This window comes from Hemibagrus wyckioides, linkage group LG23, assembly GCF_019097595.1.
Source record: "Hemibagrus wyckioides isolate EC202008001 linkage group LG23, SWU_Hwy_1.0, whole genome shotgun sequence".
Classification (NCBI taxonomy): domain Eukaryota; kingdom Metazoa; phylum Chordata; class Actinopteri; order Siluriformes; family Bagridae; genus Hemibagrus; species Hemibagrus wyckioides.
The window spans coordinates 11,041,056-11,065,063 of record NC_080732.1 but is presented as its reverse complement, the minus strand read 5'-3'; the positions used below and the strand labels follow the sequence as shown (position 1 = coordinate 11,065,063).

The 24,008-nt window shown below is 37.5% G+C and overlaps 1 long non-coding RNA gene across 1 annotated transcript; it reads right to left on the bottom strand.

Moving 5' to 3' along the window:
* Nucleotides 1-19,365: 19,365 nt before the first annotated feature.
* On the bottom strand, nucleotides 19,366-22,894 carry LOC131344464 (uncharacterized). The gene is made up of 3 exons (XR_009203321.1): nucleotides 22,490-22,894; nucleotides 20,911-21,061; nucleotides 19,366-19,546 (listed from the first exon to the last, which is right to left on the bottom strand). It is a non-coding gene; the product is annotated as an uncharacterized LOC131344464 (long non-coding RNA).
* Between the last annotated feature and the right edge of the window lie 1,114 nt (nucleotides 22,895-24,008).

Sequence of the window (24,008 nt, the reverse complement as noted above, 5' to 3'; positions counted from 1 at the left end):
AACTATCATAGCCACTGCAGTCCAAAGCCATCTTTATACATCAGCAGCAACTCCAACCAGAAGGGCATCAGGATAGAGCAGGCACTTCCTCGCAGAGTGGAAGCTCTGACAACATAACTAAAAGGGAGAGCCAAAAAGTAACACAGAAGGTTTAAATACAGTGCATGCTCTCTATTTGTATTCATTTCCATTTACAACATCCAGCACAATCCAATGATTGAAAATTCATAACATTTTACATGAGACAATTTATATGAGAATCGGATAAGGTTTGACTAGGAACAGGTTTAGCAGACAGATTTTCTTGTGACTTAATTCACCATTCCTGCTGGTCATTATAAATTCTTTATGAGCTCAGGATGCCACATCGTGGTACGGCATATATTCCTCTGCTGAAACACTGGGGGTAACTAGCAGTTTGGAGGCCAGGGATGTCTGCAGGTGTTGATTACAGGGCCACTTCTGTAGCTTTCTTTACCTGGCTCTCCTCCAGCTGTGAGCCATGTGGGTTCCCGCCATGTGCCCCTTGTCTGGAGGACAAGCTGTCGAGTGCAGAGGTCATAAACATTTCAAGAGTTATAAAACTTTCATTAAGTTCTCACGATATCTTGCCAGTGTGTGACCTTTCCTGATCCTTGTACTTTTTTTCATTTTCGTTTTTTAGCCTAGAAAAAAGAAGGATGGGGTTAAAGTGACGGGGGAACAAGTCCCCTCTTTGTGGCATGCAGGCTTTTTCAAACTGTCTCGGCCTCTTGACTTGTACTAATCCAGAGATCAGAGCTTAGAAAGTGGCAAAACAAAGGGCTGTTTTAATGAGATTGGTACAACAGGGGCAAACGCGTCGGGGGAAGGGAGTCCCACAAATAACCGTACTCTGCCCGCTCTTTTTCCAAAAAGGCCTTTCACAACCAGCTCTAAGCCAGTCTCTATGAGAGGGGAAAAAAATCAAAGGACTGTCATCACTCCAAAAGAGTCAGGGGGAGGGAAGATGTGGAGTAGGATTGATCCAGTGTTTTTCACACAAAAAGGACTAAAAAAAGTCTAAATTCCTGAAGAAGAGCCGAACATAGCTGGCATTCTAGGAAATGCAGTTAATTCACAAACTACTGAGATCTCGGTCATTACAGCAATGTTCAAGCACAATTAAAATGCTAACTAAATACACATCTTGACAATTTAATTAGAACCATTCTAAATTCTAAATTAATGTTTTTTTAGTTGGATCTTATGATAAGCCAAATGCAACAGTCTGCTTCAGATTGCAGTGAAAGCCTGTGTAAACATATAAGTGTATGTAAATGATTAAGATGAAATTGCAAACAGTTCTGCAATTATTAAAAAAAAAAAACCTATGTAACTTAAATGTTAAATAATAATAATAATAATAATAATAATAATAATAATAATAATAATAATAATAATAATAATAATAAATTATAGAAATTGATGTTGTTCCTATAATGATAAAAACCTATTACACAGTGATTATTTCATATTTTCACGTATTTTATTAGCTTGTATTATATTGCATTCTACTGGGTTCTAACTAAATAACGTTTATGGAAGTGTTATGGTTAATTATCAATTATTTTATTTATTAACAGTCTGCTTTTAATCCACAAAACACAAAACCTATGACATGCATAAAAGTACAGAGTGCTATAAAATAGAAACAACAATAGAATAGAAACAACAAATAATTAAGAGGTAGGTATTGTAAGGTGATATATAACTGAAGAATATCAGAACACTAAGTAAAGCATTATTAACAAGCTACTAATGTTGCCAGATAGCTACTGTATTCAGTACATAAGCACAATCATTACCTATGAATAATTCCTTATTACAAAAGAACCTCAAGCATCACCAAAAAAAAAAAATCAAATATTAACCTACAACATAGCATGAAAACGGAGAGAAAAACAATGTTGCTTGTTGAAAATATAAAGACAGAGAATAATAAAACTGCAACACAGCTATTTTATCAGCTCTATAGTAGGATAAAATAATAGCACTGCAATTAGTATAGAAACTAGTATAGTGTATTCTAGATTCTCTTATTATTAAAAAAAATCCAAAAGGCCACTTTTTACCATTAAGGAGTTCAATAAAGCAACATTTTTTGTAAAACTATAAGAAACAGCATCCGTCAGTTACTTGGTGATGGATGCAGAGATGCTGAAACTTTGCTTAAAACCAGGATCTGAAATTTATAAAGAACATTCTCTGTGTACATCCACATGTTGGTAGCTTCTAGCTGCTGCTTGACCCTTAATTTCAATTGCTATTTAAGAGGTGGGGGAGAAGAATTAAACTTCTCAGGCGTTGTGCTGATAACCATCAGACTCTAACCCCATTATCAGACCTGGGTCCTCACACCCAGGATCTGTTCCCTCAGGCTAGTGGCCGAACACTCACCCAGGCTCTCTTAGCCTGACGAATGACACCCCACAATAGAAGGAGAAACCTTGCCTGACCTTCCCCTGCCCCAATACTGCCCTAATACAGAACGTGTTAGGACCAAAACCACCCCCTCCCATCTTATGACCTCTGCCTCTTTCTCTTATCTTCCCCCGTTTTTGAGGAAATGGAAGTGACCTAATGATGTTTGTTTTTAATATTAGCCATTTCTTGTTCTACACATTTTTATGAGAAGCAGAGCAACAGCAAACATGGTCCCACTGCAAAATTCTAAAGATTTACTATTTTAAATGTCATAAGCTGCAAGTTTTTTGCCGATTGGCTCTCATCACTGTATTGTCCACAGCTGTCTCCATCATGTCCTTTAATTTGCTTCCAGCAGAAAATAAAGTGTCTGTATCCGTTACTGCAGTGAAATTTCCGGTCAAATGCTAAAAGGAACTTTGTAGATGCACTGTAGTTAACCGTGGTAATTAACAAGACCTCAAGTAATCAGCCAGGCAAAGTATGTCATTAAATGGCATCCCTGTTGATTAATTCAGGCCAGTAATGGTGAAATAAACGTCTGCATGTCCTTAAAGACCCTGCTTTATCTAATCTTTTAAAGAAACAGGACTTAAAAAAGCAAAGGTAATGGCAGCTTACATGTCTGTAATAATAATGTGGTGTGTAATAAAAAAAAGAGTGAACTGATTTAACAGCAGCTGATATTATTTGAGATTTCAAAGATCATGGGTACCTCTAAGATCATGTGGAGACTGGTTAAGACTCTATTAACCAAATCCTTCTCTCACTAATAGGGAGAAAAGAGTGGATAAACGGTTGAGTGGAGGTCAACAGCGTCTCAGTAAGTGGTGGAAAGAGGATTAGTCGGATTGAGGAGCCTCCTGTTGTAAGTTCTCTTGCATAATTCAGCTCACGGATGATTAATTATTCAGTGGAGTACATATTTGTCTTGGTAATTTTATATCTGTAACCGTGATAATGTTTGAATTAATCATGGGAATCAGTCCCTTTGATTCAGGCTGTCTCGCGCCACATCCAGCTGCACAAGTCTCCTTAACCCGCTGCCTAGGAAGCATATGCTTGTTTTTTTTTTTTTTTTCAAGAGGAAGGGGCTAAGTCTCAGAGGAGATCTCAAACAAAAGGGACACAATATCAGGCCCTCAGACACATGCAATGACTTAAACGTTCCATTGTGTTACTTATGAATGGCAGTCTATTGGGCAGCCCGGTGCGAGAGGCGAGGCTGTGTTGTCCATTAGCCACATGATTAAGCAGATGACACGGTGGGGCCATGCTAGGTAAATAAAGGCAGCCTTCTGCTACTTCCTGCACTGTGACACATGGCAGAGGCCTCGACTAGAGCTGCCAGACTGCTCTCGCTCTGGTGGATCACGACAGCTGAGCAAGGAAGGGAAAGACACAGAGAGAGAGAGAGAGAGAGAGAGAGAGAGAGAAGGAGGGGTTGATTAAAAAAGGATGAATAACACAGTCATGGTCTATGTCAGGTGTTAAGTATCTCATTGGCCAATTTGCATGTCAAAGAAGAGATTGTGACACTCATTTTATCTGTGTGTGTGTCTGTGTGTGTGTGTATGTGAGAGAGAGAGGCTGGGAGGAGGGTATATTCACATTAGCAGCTTTCAGTATAACATCATTAATAAAAAAAAGATGTTATTAACACATTCACACAAACAGAAAACAAATGGCGGTGTGTAAGAGATCAGTTCAGTGAATGGCATGTTTGGGTCTCGTTGGAGTTGCTGTACCTATCACTGAACAAGACAAAGGGCATAAATAAAGCAAATTATGATACTATTTGTCATTTAAACGTAAATAGTCGCAACACCCAACATATAATAATATAATGCGAATTAACTATGTTAATTGTATTCATTTTTGGGTCTTTGCCACTCCTGTTGCTATAGAGAGCACTTATTCACCTTGCTTGTCTATCATCCATCTACTTGGCACTGTTTACAAGCTCTCAGAGGCATTCTCCTTGGGCTGGCTTATTTAATAGGGCTGTAAGTATTGTCATTCTAGTTTTAATGATGATGAGAGGCTAACCTTAGTGTGCTCTTGTCTGTTCCTTCCACCCTCTTCGTCGTGGGACATTCAGGTAACTAATCTGCCTTTAAATATGTCTCCAAGGGAACGCTGCTAATTAGCACTGAAATTTACTGCCTTCACTTTTATTGACTTGTCCTACTTCTCCGATAATTAACTAATGAGTGAGCTAATGAGCTATGTCATTCACTCATGCTGCTCAATTAAAGTACAGAATCAATTATTGAAAATAGTTTTGCATTTCTGCCACCTCACACTGTGCGGACAAGCACGAGTGATAAAAAGAGTGGATGAGAAAGTCTGAGGAAAGTTTCGACATGGTGCTGTACATGCTGTCCCTATTCTCAGGAAAAATAAGAATTCAAACTGCGCATTAATGTGGCTACAGCATGGTATTTTTTTCCCCTAATTGTGAATGGATTGGCCTACTAACATTACAACAGAACATATTATCGTGGGCAATACTGTAAGAAAGTACAGGCCGTATTTTGCATGTGTAAAAATGCCAGCAAATATGAGGCTACAGCGAAGAATATTTATAAATGCAGAATGAATGATGCCTTTGAATTTAAGGAACATGTCAGCTGACATCACAGTTTTTATTTCTGTATCATCATGTACACTGAGGCATTGACAATCCTTCTCTGTAAACAGTGCATTAAACAGCTAATCCAAAGCTCTGTGAAAACACAGGCTTCATTAAAGGAAAATAATTAGATGGTCTCATTCCCATGTGCTTTCACAGATAATCAACTCTTTGTCTCCTCGTTCCAGTTCACACTGTCATCATTCACCTAGATTATGTTTATAGCAAAATCAATGTGCTAATGTGCCATGTGCTGATATTGAAGTTAGTATACGACAGTTGCAGCATCCTGAACCGAAACGTGCTTTCTTGGGATTTCAGGGCATTTTATTGACTTGTTCTCCCCTTTCTGTGCTATTTTAGTACTTTGAAGTGCCATATGCTGAGCAAAAAAGAAGAAGAATGATGATAATAATGATAATCAGACTATAGGCATTCAGTGGATTTTCCTGAGGATTTTAATTTACACCAAAAAAAGATTCATTCAAATAGTAAATTCAGATTCAATAGCAAATTCATAATAAATTCAGTCCTGTGTCTCATTTTAAGTCTCAGTTACAGTCCCTTTACTACTGGCTAAGACTACAGTCGATGTTGTCTACAGGTTCAGGCAGTGGATAGGCAGACAGTAGCACAATAACCTCATTTTAAAGGCCATGTCCACAAATATGTTGGATTATGGCCACAGCATACCACTCACTTGCTAAAAGAAATGTTACTCTATAAGTGCAACCTTCACCATTATATATGCACTACCTTTCTGTCCAGTTGATCCAAAACACTTTAATTCAGGTAAATGTCACCCTGGAAGTATGCATGCATGGAGCTTATAATGTATTCTGCTAGCAGCTGGAATAGAAAAAGAAATACACAAAGAGAGAGAGAGAGAGAGAGAGAGAGAGAGAGGTCAGTCCAACCATACTTCCTTTTTTAGATTCCACATCCACAGCACTATAAAACCCCTTTTGGTTAATTGAGGCATTAAACATGCCTATATTTTTGCTTAATTAATAATTAATTTAATGACAGGATGAGGCTGTAAAAATCACTAATTAAAATGCTTGCTATCATCAGAGCAGTGCTACAATTCATGCACTAACCACCTTCTCTGGACTTTTTTTATGTGCTCTGTATCAATATTCTAATAATACCCAGCATGCCAGAAGTTCTACTGGTGTGTTGGGTGGCACTGAGATGATGTGACAGTTTTGCAGAAAGACACAAAAACCAAGGACATAAAATTCATCCTGACAGCAACCTTGGAGAGCATCCTGTGCCTGGGTTTCAGCTCTAACTCTGGGAAATTAACTCAAAACTGCATCATGTACTCAATCGTGTATGACTGAGCTTACATCCTGCTATATTTCCATCAGTCTTTGGGGTCTGCTGGAATTATGGAACAATTTAGAGAAGAAAATGACTAACCTTCTCAAATGTTCCTCTGGATTCAGCCTGCATTCCTTGCAATGTAAAGAAGCACAAGGACATAGCAATAATGTGAGTAATTCTGGGAAATTGGGTATAAGGTCAAAGCTTTAATCAGTGGTGCGGTGGAAAATGGCATCACCTCCATTATAATCTATTAGGGTCTTGCATGTTCTGATATTCCTACACTTCCACTGTGCACCCTTGATTGCACTCCATCATTTCACCCTTGAATGAAGTGTTAAGCTTGTGATGAAACAAAGAAAAGGTTTTGCTGCTTTGTTCACTGCTGTTCTGTTTCTGTACCTGTCCCTAAACCTTATTCAATATGAAGGCTATTTGCTGAACATAAAGGCTATTTTAATGATTTAATCGAGTGAACTTTATTAGGAACAATAGTATACCTGCTCATTCATGCAATTATCCATTCATGTGACAGCAACACAGTGCACAAAAATGACACAGTTAAAGGTGTTTCAGTTCATGTTCACATCAAACATCAGAGTGAAGACAAAATGTGATTGTGGCATGTTTTGGGTGCCAGATAGACTAGTTTGTGTATGAACTCCTGTGGTTGATTTCCTGGGTTTTTTTTGTACAAAACAGTAGTCTCTAGAGTTTACATGTGATTGGTATGAAACTAAAAAAACTAAATCTGCTGTGGTTAGGCAGAGGTGTTCTTGGAATGTGACTGTTTCATTACCAAGCAGCTACTAGCAAGATAAAGTTTTTGAACAAGAGCTGGTATTAAAGATAATTGACAAGTGAGCCTATAATAGAAAACTAGCCCTCTAAAGCTAGCTACCTCAAAACAACCTTGCTGATGTTGACAGATATCTGTTTCTATCAGCACACTGTACACACAGGCCTTTTATGAGCCAGTGCTTTCCACTGGTTAATGTTAATGTAATGGTTAATGTAAGCAGCTAGCTCAAAGACAAAGGCAAAGACAGAACCTTTAGACTGAATAATTTCAGGCGAGATGAGACAGGCTGTATTTATGTCAAATGACCTTACACCATAGTCCTATGCACTATATATAGTAACAAATTTCAATTGCATAAGTACTTTCCATCTGTGATCTTGCTGACTGTAGTATGGAGGGAAAGTCTTGCATTTTAGGAGACACACAGGCCTATAGTCTGGTGTAATCAGGATTCAACACATGGACACGGCATACACTCAGCAACTAGCACCTAGCCTCAGCTTATATCTCTTCATGCTACAACACCTCTGTAGACTAACACTTAGTAAAAGCTTTACTGTTTTATTACATTGTTCTTATAACACTATAGCTGTGTCCTGACTTTATCCTTGTGGGTTATGTTTCTATACCTAACAACCTAGTGTGAAGTGAAATGATTAAAGTAATTGTAAACATTTGTTAAATGATGTGCATTAAGACTATTGTTACGTTCCCACACTGGGGCTCGTGTCTAAGAGAGGTGCAGGAACAGTAAAAGTGGTTGGTGCAGGAGTGTAGTTGAGATGCAATAAAATCGGTTGGAAGATAAGAGGTGGTATTTAATTTTATTGTACAAACATGGTTGACAACAACAAGACACTGGACACAAAAATAAAAAACAAACAAACAAGGGTCTAGACTCACGAGGTAGGGCAGTGCCAAAGAAAAGAACATAAGAAAACTGAAGACTACCCTAGGCTGTATTTTAGCAGCTAACCTATCTAATAACAACAGCACTACCTAACTACACTGATCTAAGCTAACCCAAAAATACAGGGGGTGGCACCTGCCCTATAGCCTAGGGTATCTAAACAGCTGGCATACCTACATGGTGAAATGTAGGTGTGCGCACGTTCTTACCTGTCCTTAAAACCACATGAGCTAGTGGAACACACAAGGACGACAAAGTTACCAATTAGCAGAGTTAGCAAAGCTAACAAACAATACGTTAATAGAGTTAAAACAAGGCTAGCCAGACAGGGATAACAGGGATAATTAACAATGTTAACAAATTAGCAAAGACTAAGCTAGCAGGATGAACACATTTATTCCAGGACCATACCACAACAATAAGGTAAACAGAGACACCATAACCAAGATAACAACCATTATTATCAAATGAGAACAAAAAGAAGCCCCCTCAGGAAACAAAGACAAAAAAGGAGAAGGGACTGAGGCTTCTCGGAGAGTTGAAGCTGAAATTGTAGCAGGTAGTCAGGCCTAAAGCTTGTTAACCCAAGTGATGTTGTATTGGCTATTAACTGCTGTGGAGTGTTTATCATGCTTTGCATCTTAGCATGTGCCCTTTGGGACTGCTAGCTACTTATATGTATCATCTTTATAAATCCAAGCAGCTATTTCCAGGCTTCTTGCCAACCTTGCCCATGTACGAACATAACTAGGTAATCAGAGGAGCAGGTCATTAATCAGTGTTTATTTGTGTGCTTTTATGTTTTAAACTCTTAGGCTGCTGAACTGTATTTGCGCTAATCAGTTAAATAGTTTGACAATTATCAGTGGAATCTGAACACCTATTGCAGAGTCTATCTATCACCTTTTTATGCTGCAATATTCCCCAATTAGAGCATTATCGTATACTACTTCATCAAAGGCTAAAGTAATCAAGATTAATCTCGCGAGCTGACACGCGCCGTTTGCTAAGGCTTACACAGTACAATTGCTCAGGGCAAGCATCATTACGAAATGCAATAAAATTAGGCAAACTGATTATATTTCAAAACTCAGAAGCAAAATAAAACACAATTTGGGGGCACAATTAGAGAGTCGTGCTCATTGAGCGCCAGACATTATGTGGTGTAGCAGTGGCTGAGCAAACTACATGGAGAGAAATTAGCCTACAGATCCAGAGTGAGCTTGGAAATGAAACCCTTGCTTGCTTTTGACTCTGACCTAGGCTTGACTTAGCTGTAACCTCAGCACAAAAACAAATTGTTTTGACGATCAATATTAGGTAAAAGTCTATATCGTGTAACAGTCTAAATATGTGTCTAAACAGGCTATTTATTTATTTATTTTTTTATTTTATTTCTTTATTCAGATTCTGACATTTTGAAGATACTCCTCAGGACACTGCTGGTGTTTATGTGTTCTTTAATATTAGCTTGGTGCTTAAGCGTAGTCTAAAGAAGAGACAGTTACTGCTTGCCAGTTGCCACTTTTAAATTCAACAATCCCAAACAGCCTCGAGCATTTTCTATTTTTAATTTAGAGCAGAAACAAGAAATATGATAAGATTTTGTTTCCCACCCAAACCTGAAAATAATATTATTACATATGTACCTTAAATTTTCAAATGAGAGCTGAGAGAAACAATCTAATATTGAACATTATAATCAAGTGTGTCCAGGTGATAGTCCTTACACATATGTATATGCTTCTATGTTGTATACATCAGTGTGGATGCACAATCACTCAGCTGATCACATATACAAACCTCAAATCATTGCCCCAAAGACTCTCATTTACCTCATCCAAATCCCAGTGCCTCTGATCCAACCTGATCAAAACTCTTGCTGCAGGAATGTTGAATGTGATCACTAATCAAATGTGCATATCTTCGTGTCATGGCAGAGTTTGTTTTCAAATGATTTTTCTAAAACATATTATTTTAATCATCCCCAATTTGTCCGCGGGTAACCCCTCTCTCCCCTGTACATATACCTCCACTGGTGGGAGGGGTGGCAGTGGAGGGGAGAATAGTTAACAAACTCCTGAATGATTGATGGACTAATTTCAAGCCCCGGATAAAGCAGCTTTCTAAGTCTGTTGATTCTCCATTTATTAGCTAATAGAAACATTTATCAAAAAGTCGCATTTTTTGCTTAAGCAATAATTGCATTTTTAAATCCTCATTAGAGCTCCCATGCATACATAATCCAATTGAATGAAAATGCAGAACTGGAGTGACGCATTAATATGGAACTTTTCATATGAAAAGAGGAAGTTTGCTCAAGTTGGCACACAATGGTCTTATGGTGTTGCTGAAAGTGTACATTTTAGGGATCATTTTCAGGATTCTCAGTCAAGCATCCTTTTAAAACTTCACTAATCCCTAATAATAATTAGGATGATAAAGTGGAAAAAAATTGTAGTTCTGGTATAACCGATATTTTTCTGTCCACACAAGATTTAACATTTCTGTTTGAAGCAATTAAGTGTGTGTATGTGTGTGTGTGTGTGTGTGTGTGTGTGTGAAAATATTTGCGCTCAGCTGATAATGTCGTATCAAGCAGTAGTCGCATCTAGTTACTTGGCAGTGGCCCGAGTGGCTGAGTCTTGCTCTGGAGCAGAGCTGGTTTTAATCAGGCACCAAATTCACAGAGCAGGAAACAGACAGCCACTCTCTCTAATCTCGTTAGCATGACAAGGCAGTTTTCAAATATCACTGCAAATCGAATCATCTCACAAGCTTTGAGCTGGGAGTCTCCATGGTGGCAAAGTGTGTGTGTGTGTGTGTGACAAAGAGAGAGAGAGAGAGAGAGAGAGAGACATACATGAGTGCATGATGGTGTGTATGATAGGGGGAATGAATGCGTTATAAAGGTTCTATAGTGATGTGTGTATTTTACTTGATATGGGCACGTACAAATATGGATAGGTTTATCAAGTAAATTGGAAGCATCTAATTTAGGTGTAGATATAGCAGGTAGAATCAATAATCAATAGAAATCACTGTGAAAGAGAGAGAGAGAGAGAAAGAGAGAGAGAACTATAATGTAACCCTTTAAGGTAAAGTATAATCTAAAATACATTAAATATGTCTAGAATGATTTATTTGTAATGTGATCAGTGATTCTGGTGCTATTTGGTTGGTGCTGTATTTACATAACTTCAGTAGCTGTGCAAGTCAGCATAGCATGTTGTTCATCAGTATAACATATGAACATATCTCTACCTTATTAAATAAACATAAGTTTAATCTACTAAAGAACATTATATTTAAAGGAAACAAATGTCCAAAATATAGATTACATTAGGTACCATATATGGTTTTGAGGGTTTTTGATGGTTAGATTGGTGACACTGAGGATGCCCTCCTGGACACTGACAAGTGGAATAGGAATGTTTGAGCAGATGTTGGAAATGGTGTTGGTTACAAAGTTTAGTCACTTACCCAAATGGGAGGTCTTATATTTATCTTAGTTTTCAACTGAATAGTTGAACAGGGGAAACTGGGATTTGAACCAACAACTTTCCAATCAGTAACCACACATCTTAACCACTGAGTTACCACATCCCACATAAAAGAGTAACAAACTACAAGTTTTATATCACATTAAACCACACTAAGACACATTGGTTAGTTGGAATCTGTTTGTGTGTAATGCATCTAGCCTGATATCTAGTAAATTTGGCAAAATGTGAAAATCTCTGCTCTATAAATAACTAAATGATGGATAAAAACTGATCTATGTTATATGTAAGAAAGACTGTCATGCATCTGACAAGAGAAATGATAGACCAACATTTCTGCTTTGAATTTCAGTAGGAATTGATGGTGAATAGAAGTGATGTATTTTCCAGGCTGGGATTTTAGAGTCAACCCAGTATCTCTAATTTCAATGGAAATAAACATCAGTGTGTTAAAGAACATCTTTCACTTTTTCTTTCTTTAAAAATGACCTAATTTAAACCCCTAATTTTGCCTTTTCCCATTTTTTAGTCATAAGCTGAATTCATTTTGAAAGCATGAATTTCCCAGTAGAGACTTTCTTTTTAGCTGTAAGCCATACACCAAGAGCTTCTGTTCTTCAGAGGATGACAAAAGGAACCTACAAAAGTGCCAAACTCTAATAGCCTGATATTCTTATTGGAGTGTTGATCCAGAGCAAAGAGAAAGCTGCTCAGAGAGAGAGACAGAGACAGAGACAGAGAGATATGAGAAATCATGAGAAGCATTCATTTATATCAGTTTTATTCAGGCAGTGTAATATGCTGTATTTACTTTATAAAGACAACATCCACTGCTGTGCAAATAAAATGAATTCAAGTCTAACTGAGAGAAAATTACATAGAAACCTAACCCATGCCTTATTCTTTTTTATTGCTCATATGCTCCTACATCGTAGCAGCTCTTCTTACTTTTACCTATAAAATACATTTATATGTTTTATATTGAACAAGAATGTTTAAAATTCTCAAATTCTGTCCTATTATTCAGTCACTTATTCTAAAGCATTTTATTCAGTAACGGTTGTGAAATATTTAGCAACTGCAAGAAAACCAATAATAAAGGTGTGTAGTTAAGTTAGGACTGTAACTCTGGATCTGAGAATGTCGGCGGTTAATCTGACTTTTTCAAAGGATAAACTGTGACAGATTGCTAAATACAAAATGAATGAGGTTTCATCTACAGCCACTAGGATTGCTGGAGAATGGAAACTTACCATCCTTATGTGTCTAAAAATGTTAGGCAGAAGGATATAGTAAATTATTTTAATAATGTAAAAATGTGTACATGTGTATGTGTAAGTGTGTGTGTGTGTGCATGCATCTGTCTAACAGCATATACCTTAATTATTTTGTATTTTAATGTCCTCCAGTGGTTGGTTATATGAGAGAGAGACAGAAAGATGGAGAGAGAGAGAGAGAGAGAGAGAGAGAGAGAGATGCTCTTTTAGCTGTGCATGGAAGTGGCAGTATTATGGGAAGAGTGGTGAAGTGCAAGAAGAAGCCACACATGAATCAGTTATAAGTAAATAAAAGAACACAAGTGCATTTTTTGGTTTTATCAAAACCAATTAAAACCAATGAAGCAAGCTAACAAGGGGCAAGGCAGTACTCAGAAACATGAATCTGGCTAGCTCTCAGGCGAGTGAGTAACACATACATAAGACAAGACTAAGGTCAATAAATAAGAGAAGTTCGTCAAGACAGGCTTGAAATTTTCAGTGTTAAAGCAAAATTTCACAAAGTAGCACTGAGAGTATGGGAGAGTTAAAACTAGTATTTTAATTACAAACACATGAGTGCCATTAGTAATCAGATGACAGATAGATGCTTGACTGGAGGTCATGTGATGAGGTTGTGGGGTAAGGATCATAGGAGTTGCAGACATGGGCAGTTCTCATGATAGTGAGGAGAAATCAGCAGTCGGATGAGGTATGACCTCCTCACCCACCAGTTTTCCACTGGACATTAACAGGGTCCTTTTTCGTAGAAAAGTGCACAGCTTACTCCACAGTCTGCGGGTGATATGGTTTGCCTTAAACAGAAGCATGTCTCAGTAACACATAATTTTGACCTTGGAATTAAGCCCATTTTTCTTGAGAGATATTGGCACAAGTGAGGAGCAGGATAAAGTCTCATGCCACTGTCTAAGAGTTTGTAACCATAATATGCCACACTGAAATGTATGTTTTAGGCTGTAAATAGAATCAGAAAGCCACTTGAAGCCAATATATAAAGGCATAAATGTGACATTATTATTTAATCTATTTATTATTCAATTAATTATTTATAGTGTCCTTTCTCATGGCTGCAATTAAGCATAAATTTGTCTATCAGCACATTCTATAAAAAATAAAATATAAACTAATCAGATGTGCTGGATCAAGTGTCAAATCAATAATGAGAGTAGAAATGAAACCAAATGTGCAGTCAATAATTTGATAATTACAACTAGGACTATTTATGCAGCAAATATAGTAGACTCCTGTCATTTTAATGCTTGCCTACTTCTCATTAATATAATCTCTTTTTTTTTCATTGTTAACGACTTCCAGTTTCATTTTTCCATTGTATTATACTTTTCAACAAAGAAAACAACTTCTGCTTATAGGCTTTATATATCTGATATGTAGTCTAAAGACTACTGAAAACCCTGGCTCTGACATGCCCATACATGATAACATGCAGTCTTTGAGGTTTGAGCAGTATGCAGTTGATTCACATATGCATTAGTAAATGATGCACACACATAATTACGTTCTGAACTTGATACTGAATCCCAGTAAGGGATTTAGTCCCAATTTGCGCTAAAGTTGCTGAATTCAGTCAGAATATTAGCCTAGAAAAAAACTGCACATGCTCTGGGGCTTGATGTATCTTACTGTCGATGTTGGCAGAGACATAACAAAGATTCTGAGTTCTTCTTTTGTTATGGGTTTGTCTAGGTGACCAGCCAGACTGATGAGTACACGTTGCATGTAAATGCAACTACAGTATGTAAATCTAGGCTAGAAGATTTTAGACCTACTGACAGACAAACACGTCTATTTTATTATTTTATTCATTTGGATTAATAATGTTCTCAAAAACACTATTCAGGAGTCTATGGACTATGTAAAGTAAAACATCCTCCACCATCTAAGCTGTGGTGATCATCAGGGTTAATAGTAAGCCTGCTCGGGAAACAATATGGGGTAAAGTTAAAGCAATTTGCGCTTCACTTTTTCAGCAAAACTTTATTCCGTGTGAAACTGTACCCAATGTAATGTTGCAAAAACTGAAAAAATGTAATGTTTGGTTTTATTAGATCAAGAAAATGTATAAAGTAGTCTTATACTATTCATTAGTCTAGACATTGTTATGGAACTAACTTAAACTGATTTACAGCTGGTTAATATGTTATCAAACACAAACAGTCCAAACTCAATATTATCTGTGCACCAGTAATATTAAGGATTGTTAGTCAGGTTTGTGTTAGTCATGCTGTGGTGTAGACTTTCAGTGAGTAATCCAATCCAGTCTAACAGCACTGTATACACACACACACACACACCAGAGGCCACTGGACAACCAGACTGAATGAACTGCACCAGGATTAAATACAGTATGCCTGCCCCCTCCTGGCCACCATTACCGCACAGACCCTCTCTCTCTTTGTCTGGCTCTGATTGTCAGATTGTCTCTTACACACCTCTGCACTTTACCTAACTCCTTCATACTGTTGCTTTTCTACGAGCAGCTGTACAGCGTTGTGTTATCTGGTTTATATTTGCTTTTATATTAATGATTTTTATTCTGTGATATCACCATGATGATTATCAGTAGCAAAATGGATAACCCCTTAAACTCCTACACGTATAGTCCTTACTCTCATAGCCACAGTTCACAGTTTCACTATTGATACTGACAAATATGCCAATATGCAAATATGGGAAAATAGTGGAAATGTTACACTGCAACAGACAAACACAGACAAAGGTCTTCATTTTGTAAATGTGTCATTTTTCTTTACTATTAAGGATATATTACCTGACTCAATACACTGTACTTAATTTGGTCTGTTTCTAAAATGTAATTTGCCGCCAAGCAAACCTGCAAACCATCCCGTGCAGCAGCCAACCAATTATCCAGACCTTTCATAGACAGTCAGTTATTAATAGCATTTCAGTTTGGTCTGACTATTAAAGTGACTCCTGGATTACTCAATGACAAATAATGGGAATTATTTACTGAACACAGATGTAGCACTTTGACTGACAGTATTGTTTTGTGCTCATTAGAGGAAGTAAATTGACTGCTAGTGATAAGCCAGCATCCATAATATTTGCAAAGGGGAGGTTGTGTGCAGATTCATTTTTAAATGAATGTCTTGTGTTTGTTAACCATGCTGGTATGCTTTTTACAAAACAGGCCTCTGAATGACAGCCAGCCAAGTGGGGGTTCCCAGGAGGCTCTGGAACTCCCATAATGCCTCTGGAAGCATCGAGCAGGTGTATGGCCGAGAGGAAGAAAGGTGATTGGACAACAGAATAAAAGTGATGAAGATTTCAGAGGTGTGAGTCTAATGTCTAACACCTCACAAAAGGAAAGAGTGCAGTTTATGGGCCAGTGTATGTGTTTATCACTGGAATGTTTGTAGACTGGAGCGGCCTTGCTAACAGTTTTCCAGCAAGAAAAGGGAATACAAATTCAGGCCTTCTGGTAGGTCTGTGTGTTTGTGTATGCATGTATGCTTGTCTACTTGCTTTGGGCCATGTGGGTAATCCCACTCCTCAACACCTCCTCACAGTGTGTGTGTGTGTGTGTCTTGGGGCATGGCTGAGGGCTGGTCTTGCACAGTGAATTCCAGAGAGACTTTGGCGACTGAGTCTCTTGGGGAAAAATGGCTCCAGGAGACAGACTCTCTCTTTTTCTACAACCCAAAAAGAGCATACATTTCCCTTTCACATTATCCTCACTGCCGTCTTTATTGAATAAAAAAGCATGTGTGGAGGGTTGTTTAATCTGTCCTCAGTTTCCTGTGGCATTGGTTTTCACAGAACCAGGAGGTTGCCAGGCTGTCAACACCTCCTCATCTGCCTCTCACAGGTCACATGACCCAGGCTGTCACACGTTTCCACAGGAACTGAGCACCTTCCTTCCAGGAGGACTTATGAGAATGAACCACAATTTGAAGGTTCACCTTCCAATCCTTTTGTTCTTGCCTGATCTCTTCACTATTAAATCCCTTATAAATTCTTCTGCTGTATCAGACAGGACATGCGGTCACAATCTGTAATTGCCTTTAGGCAAACAATATGGCTTTGCTAGGTAAATGTTGTGCATTTCAATATTAACTAAAAGAAGTGTTTTTTAATAAATGCTCATACTGTTTGTGTGTGTGTGTTTGTGTGTGTGTGTGTGTGTGTGGCAAAGGGTATGTGTGCTGTGCAGAAATGATCCTCCTGAGTTCCAGTCTGCACCGTATACGCCATGATCGATCACTGAAGAGAACTCTCTCACTGGTGCAATGCAGATTCGTTCCAATGCCTGCCAGCTAATCCAAGGAAGTCTCCTGTCAGTTTCAAACATGTGACCTAGACTCATCTTCCCGTCTGTTTCTGTCACTTCATTCAGATGTGTTTGATAAACGGAATAACTGAAACACACCTAAATCACACACTGAAGTGTACCAGAAAGCTAGTCAGAGATTGAAACCAAAACATTTCCGCAGCGCACAGAAATCTTGCTGGTGTAAGAGGTAGATATTAGAATGGATAAATGTATCCTTTTCACTACTTTATTAGCCAGGTTTTAAAGAATCATTATCCTGTCTTTACAGCATGTTAAGGACAGAAGCACAATAACATCTTTTAACTAAAAACATCAAGCAATCATCAGCTCTAATGTGAAACACAAAACTACTGGTCAGATGGTTATCATTGAGCAAATGTTTTTCAATTGTAGTAAAATAACAGATTTGTAGAAAAAAAGGAAAATGAAAGATAACCCTTCTAAAAGAAAGAGAAACACTCTGGGTGATTTGTGATAATTTAGTAAATTGGAGCTGGCAGAGAGCTTTTTGAATGGAGTCTTTTGTCAGTGGCTGTGGAAGAACAGCTAGGATCAGAAAGTGTTATTGATGCTAATGATATACTTGTGAAAACAGAGAAATAGGGCAGGTTAAACGGGAGGGGTACAGGCCTGTGTGAAATGTGCTTACTGAGGGATCATTGGAGACTCTGGGGTGAAGGTCATAATAACAACTCTGGATCAGACAAAAATCCCAGGCATTTAGTCTTCTAACCTATGAGAAGGACATGCTGATATCCATCCCTCACTGTGATTAACACAAGATGAGGCCTCGTGAGCACCAACGACTGCGACGGCACAGTGTCCTGATAGCAGTGTTCACTGATCATAAAGAACAATGTGATTCTCAAAAAAAGAATAAATAGATTTAAAAAAACAAAAAAAAAACAACGTTAGGCACTCTCCTGTATCATTTATTTAATGTTGATCTTTTTTTGCACATCAGTTTTCATTGATGGAAACCATTTTATTTACTTTATCTATATATCTATAAAGAATTGAATGGCCACTAAACCAAAATATATTTATTCTAACCAATGAAGCAATGACTGCTATTGTAGAAAATAAGAGATCAGCATTGAGAATTCTAAAGCACTGTGGTATAATATAATTATTATGGTATAATATGGTATAATATAATAATTATATCATGCTAAATACTGGAATTACTGGGAAAATGTATAACAATTACTAGGTGAGATTTTAATGTATTAATGTTTTATGAAAGGCTTGCACATCTCTACAATTTATTTATATATATATATTTATTTATATATTTATTTATTTATTTATTATTATTATTTTTCATTATTATTATTTTTTATTTATTTAATGTATTTATTTTTAAAATAGATTCCTATTCCACATGCCCCTGGATCCCTGGACCTGGGTCCACTGCCATGATTGTCCCCCAAATGAAAGTGCTATGTTGTTATTTAAAGATAAATAAGAAATGAATGATGTGTCGAATGCAGCATCATTAACATGTTAGTCAACCTCACATGCATGGTGTGGAATTTTCATTTATATGATGAAGTGTGGAAGTAACAGACATTTTAATATTTTCATAATTATACCATTTCCCACTAATTTGAATTTTTTAAGTTAAATCACTTGCAATATATTGTGTTGTAAACTAATTTAAAGTATAGGCTCTGTACCCAGTCACTTTCTCTCACAGTGTAGAGATCTGTATGTTAGGTTACACCATACCACTGATGGCAAGTGCAAAGTGTGCTAATCCTTTTTTTTTTTAACCAGCTTATCTAATAGTTTCAGTTTTAACCACACAGGGACTTACTGTCATTCTTCTCTCCGTTACCTTTTGTCCTCCTTTTTTTGTGTTTTGTTCCTGACATGCTGAAGATGAGTTGAGGAATTACAGGCATGTCTGAAAAATGGCTAACAGGCACAGTGGGATCATGTGTTGTGTCGACAATGGCTCTAAGTCTGGACTGATGTCACCTGGATAATGTTACTGAGCAGCAGAAACATTTCCCATGGAGCCTGCTGAATAGGGCACAAACAACATTAAACCGTAAACAGACACGTTCCTTAAATGATGTTCACTCATTTATTCTTGTGATCATTCATTCCTTCAGGTACATGATCATGCATGTAATTCATTAGGCTACACACCAAATGTGCATTAAACAGAAAATAGCAATATTTTACAATATGTTCATGCTTTGCTTTCTTTATTTTAATGAACAGACATGGCTCTTGATGTCCTCAATGTTGTGAAGTCATTATCCAACCGTATGCTCTCGCTCTCCTCCATCTCTCTCTGTCCACACGTCATCTTTCCCTTCATCCTGTCAGCAGATAAAGGAGGGATGAAGCGTTCGGGGTCAGTCAGATGGAAGAGTGGAAGGACAAAAGAAGTGTGTCATGTGTCATCATGAGCATGTGTGCAAATTTGTGTGTGTGTGTGTGTGTGTGTGAGTACATTTTAGGGCTGAGCTGCAGAGAGCCCAAAATATGTATGGACTATGGACCAAAAGCTCATAATGATAAGGCAGACTGGATTTGGCTTCATCTCCCCAGTTTGCTCCCATCAACGTCAAAGCCAATGCCATTCACCCAACATACACACACACACACACTCACACACACACTCACACACACACATACACACACACACAACAGCGATATGTAAGCTTGCATTGCCAATCACTCCATGTAGAAAAATGCCTCTATCTCAAAAACTAAAAAAAAAAAATAAAATAAAATAAAATAAATAAATAAATAAAAAGCGAGTAAAAGTATGATCCACATGGGAGTCTGTGTGTTTGGCTTTCATGTTTGAGAAGAAAAAGTTGCTTGGGTTTCTCAGAATGATTGTTTGGTGTTATATATCTGTTTATAATGTGGCCAGGTGAGCATTTCTTGTGAAGTGCAGCCTGCGTTTGAACCAAAGCTACCTCTGTGAGGCTGTATGTGTGTTTTGAACAGAACAATGCCTGCAGACATGTCTCATGCACATGGGGGAAAAAAATCATTGACACACACATACGCCAAGTTCTGCATTGCCTGACTATCAAATACAAATCAACCAATAAACTGTACTTAGTCTGATATTTAATAGTGATTTTTATCAAGCTTTTACACTTTTAGAAATGAGCATGTTAAATCTAGACATTATATGAAGCTTTTGTTTGTCTCTCATAAGGAGCCTGTGAAAAAAACAGCTTCTTATTTAAGTAGAACCTCAGCAAGGCTTTATTCAACCTCACAACCTTTTTCTAATACAGTTCATATCTTTGTAATATTCTAGTAATAATTTTAATAGTAATATTTACAACAATTATGAACAGATGCGCTCTTTCATACTTAACTGTCATTGAAATTGTACATGGAGTTATAACAGTGGACTACTAAATATAATAAGTACTTATATATATATATATATATATATATATATATATATATATATATATATATATATATATATATATATATATATATATATATATATATATATATATATCCGTGGAGTATTTTTATTTGATTATATTTAGTAGTTCAGTGTTGAGAAAGTTTGGCTCCACATATGGACAGCTTCTGTAATGACTTTTCAGTGTCAGCTGCTGAGGCATCTGGAATTCCTGTTCAAAGAGAGAAAGAGCACGAGGGGGTGGGAGGGATTAGCGTTAATACATATTGTTAGACGGCTCACCTTGCCCTCATTGGGGGATATGAGAGGATTAGCATCACAGAGTGTCAAGGCCAGGTTGACTCTTCTGCCCTGGGGTGCAGTGCACAAAGAGAGGTATGAGACATGCTCCGACAATCCTCTCCACTGCCCAGTCTGCCAGCAGCCCAGCACACTGGACCAAAACAAGCATATCTTTATAAATGTCTTTTTAAATGCAAACAGAATACTCAAATGTTCATTACTTTTAGAGAGGAATTATGATATTTGTTCATAGCTGTGAAAGAATTATGGATCTACACTGAAAGAAAAACTGAGAAATAAAAATGGGGTAGAATTTCTTCAAATCAAAAATATATAAATAGAGAAAACAAAGTAATTATAAACTGTGTTGTTTGTTACAATCATGATGTTTGTAGTTTTCTCAGGTTTCTCACCTTATATTATTCTCAAACTTAATAAGAGAGATTTTGAAACAAGAGAAAATTATGCTTCTGCCATTATCTGTATTTTTGTGTTTCATATTTCTGCCTTCTCTATCTGTGTCTCTACTGGGAGCTAAAGGAACAAGGCCTCTGTTGGAGCCTGAGTGGCTGCTGTGAGAGCGTGTGTGTGTGTGTGTGTGTGTGTGTGTGTGTGTGAAAAGTGATGAATATTAAGGGCCCATTGTGATGAAAATGCTGCTGGCCTTTAGACACTCAGGCTTTAAAGTTATAGCCTTAGGGAGCTCCATCTGCTATAGCGTCAGACCTCTCCCCTTCAAACACACACAGAAACACACACTCATACACTCACACACTCATAAACACATGCATACACACACATACAAATTCTTTCTACCTCACAGAAATAATGCAAACTGTATGCACACACTTTTGAAACATAATTTCAAACACCTAGTGCAGTGGAAGCAGTGGGTTTATGTAGGTCTGGGTTGTAGGTGGGTTTATAACACACCAAATGTCACATTATTTCTTAGATTTTAAAAGCCTGTATTATGTTAAATTGTCCTTATGCATGGCAAGTTAAATATACACTTGTACTGTGGCTTGTCAGGTCTGAAGGTGTGAATATGTATAATTCATTGTGTGCTGGTCAGCAGATTGCAGCTAATCAGAGGTAAGTAGTGACCTGAGGGCATAGCAGCAAAGGAGATAGCACCCCAAAAGCACCCCCCCTCCCCTAAGACCACCACCCCCACTGCCCCCAACCACCCCACACACAAACACAGAATGTACAAATCACGCCTCTAAATGATCACCATATCTCCCTGTACGTCTGCTCCAGGTGTAGCCTTCAGAGATAAGCAATCTGCACACACACACATATGCAAACACACACACTCACACACAGACAGACACACACAGTAAGTACTTCACTCACTAACACACACAGATTTCCCCTTACTTACACAAAATATTGAAAAGCTACTCGACAGTATTCAGACAACTTTTACGGAAAGAATTTCACTGCAAATGAAGGCCTTGTTTTGGTAGAAACAAGGTGCATCTGAAGCCAGCAGGGCTACTAGACCACACACCATCCATCAAAAAGGAATCTCCTCTGTAGATGACCACAGATGAGCATGAAGCACATTACATACCCATTTGGCCATTTCAGCTGAGCTCAGAATGCTTGGAGGTCAGTAGAGGAGAGAGGATTTCCCAGCACCAGTCGGCATGCAGGGATGTGGGATCTTCTTCAGTCTCTCCTTAATGCTCTCACACCGAGGATCACTGGAGCTGGACCTGTGGCCCTGGTGCAGTGCATGCTGGGACTGGGGAGATGGAGTATGTCTGGCCGGTAATGTGGTGTTAGGAGAGGCTCTGAAGCGCTCAAGTGTAACGGAAGCAGTAGATGGACTGAGCCATAACCTGGACTCACAGGGAGGTGCTGATGAAGGCAGTTCCAGTAATGACAGAGAAATAGAACTATATAACTCCCTCAACCACCGTGCAACATGTTTCATTCCACCAGGGTGCTGGAACATGATCCCACATGAAAAAGGTGTGAAATATTTCTTCAAGCTATCTTTACAGTCAATTCATATACTATCTTCATAGCCTTTATATGAATTTTAAATTAATTGAAATCATTTACATCACTGATTTAGGAAGAAAGGATAAGAAGTTAAAACTTCAGCATTAATTGTGTAAGGTTCTGCAGTTCAAATAGTAGACGTTATGTTGGATAAAAAAATATGGAAAAATTTAAAATAGTATCAGTGCAAATTTACAGCTCTGTTGATATACATGTCAAATAATGCTAATACAAATAACAATAATATATTATTATTATTATTATTATTATTATTATTATTAAATTAATAATTATAGAAATAATAATTATAATTATTATTATAGGTCATTATTTGCCTTTATAAACACATAATTTAATTTTTTGACCATATAGTATCCAGTTATGTCACCCAGATGAGGATGGGTTCTCTTTTAAGATCTGGTTCCTCTCAGGGTTTTGTCCTTATATCAGCTCAGGGAGTTTTCCCTTACCATCATCACCGTCGCCTCTAGTTTGCTCATTATAAATTTAGATTAAAAATTTAGATCTTGACTTTATACATTTCTCTATATTTGTGTAAACCTGCTTTGTGACAATGTCCATTTTTAAAATAGTATAGCTATAGAAAAAAACGAATTGAAATGAACTGAATTAATGTCAACATCTTTCTGAGTCTCTTTTATTTTAAATATCACTAAATCCTCTTCACGTTTTGAAATTTTATCTTGTTGCTTGAGATATATTTTCAATATTCTTACTCTTTTTTTGTGGATTAATTAGAAAAAGGGTTAGGCTTCATATTCCTTTTTCAGTCAGAGACCACAAAGGAAGCAAACATTTCATGGTACTCCACTTCATGACTTCCTTGTGAATTCCTGATGTGATTAATGTAAATATCATGATTACGCACATTATATTGTATCTTCTTACAACAAAACTTCCTTTACAATGACTGTGTGTGTGTGTGTGTGTGTTTGAGAGAGAGAGAGAGAGAGAGAGAGACGGGGGTAAGGGTTGGGGGATCAAATGAAAACATCTAACTAAGCAGCAAAAAGTACAAAGGAAGAGTGGGTCTATAGCCGGATAACATCCGAAACATTCCA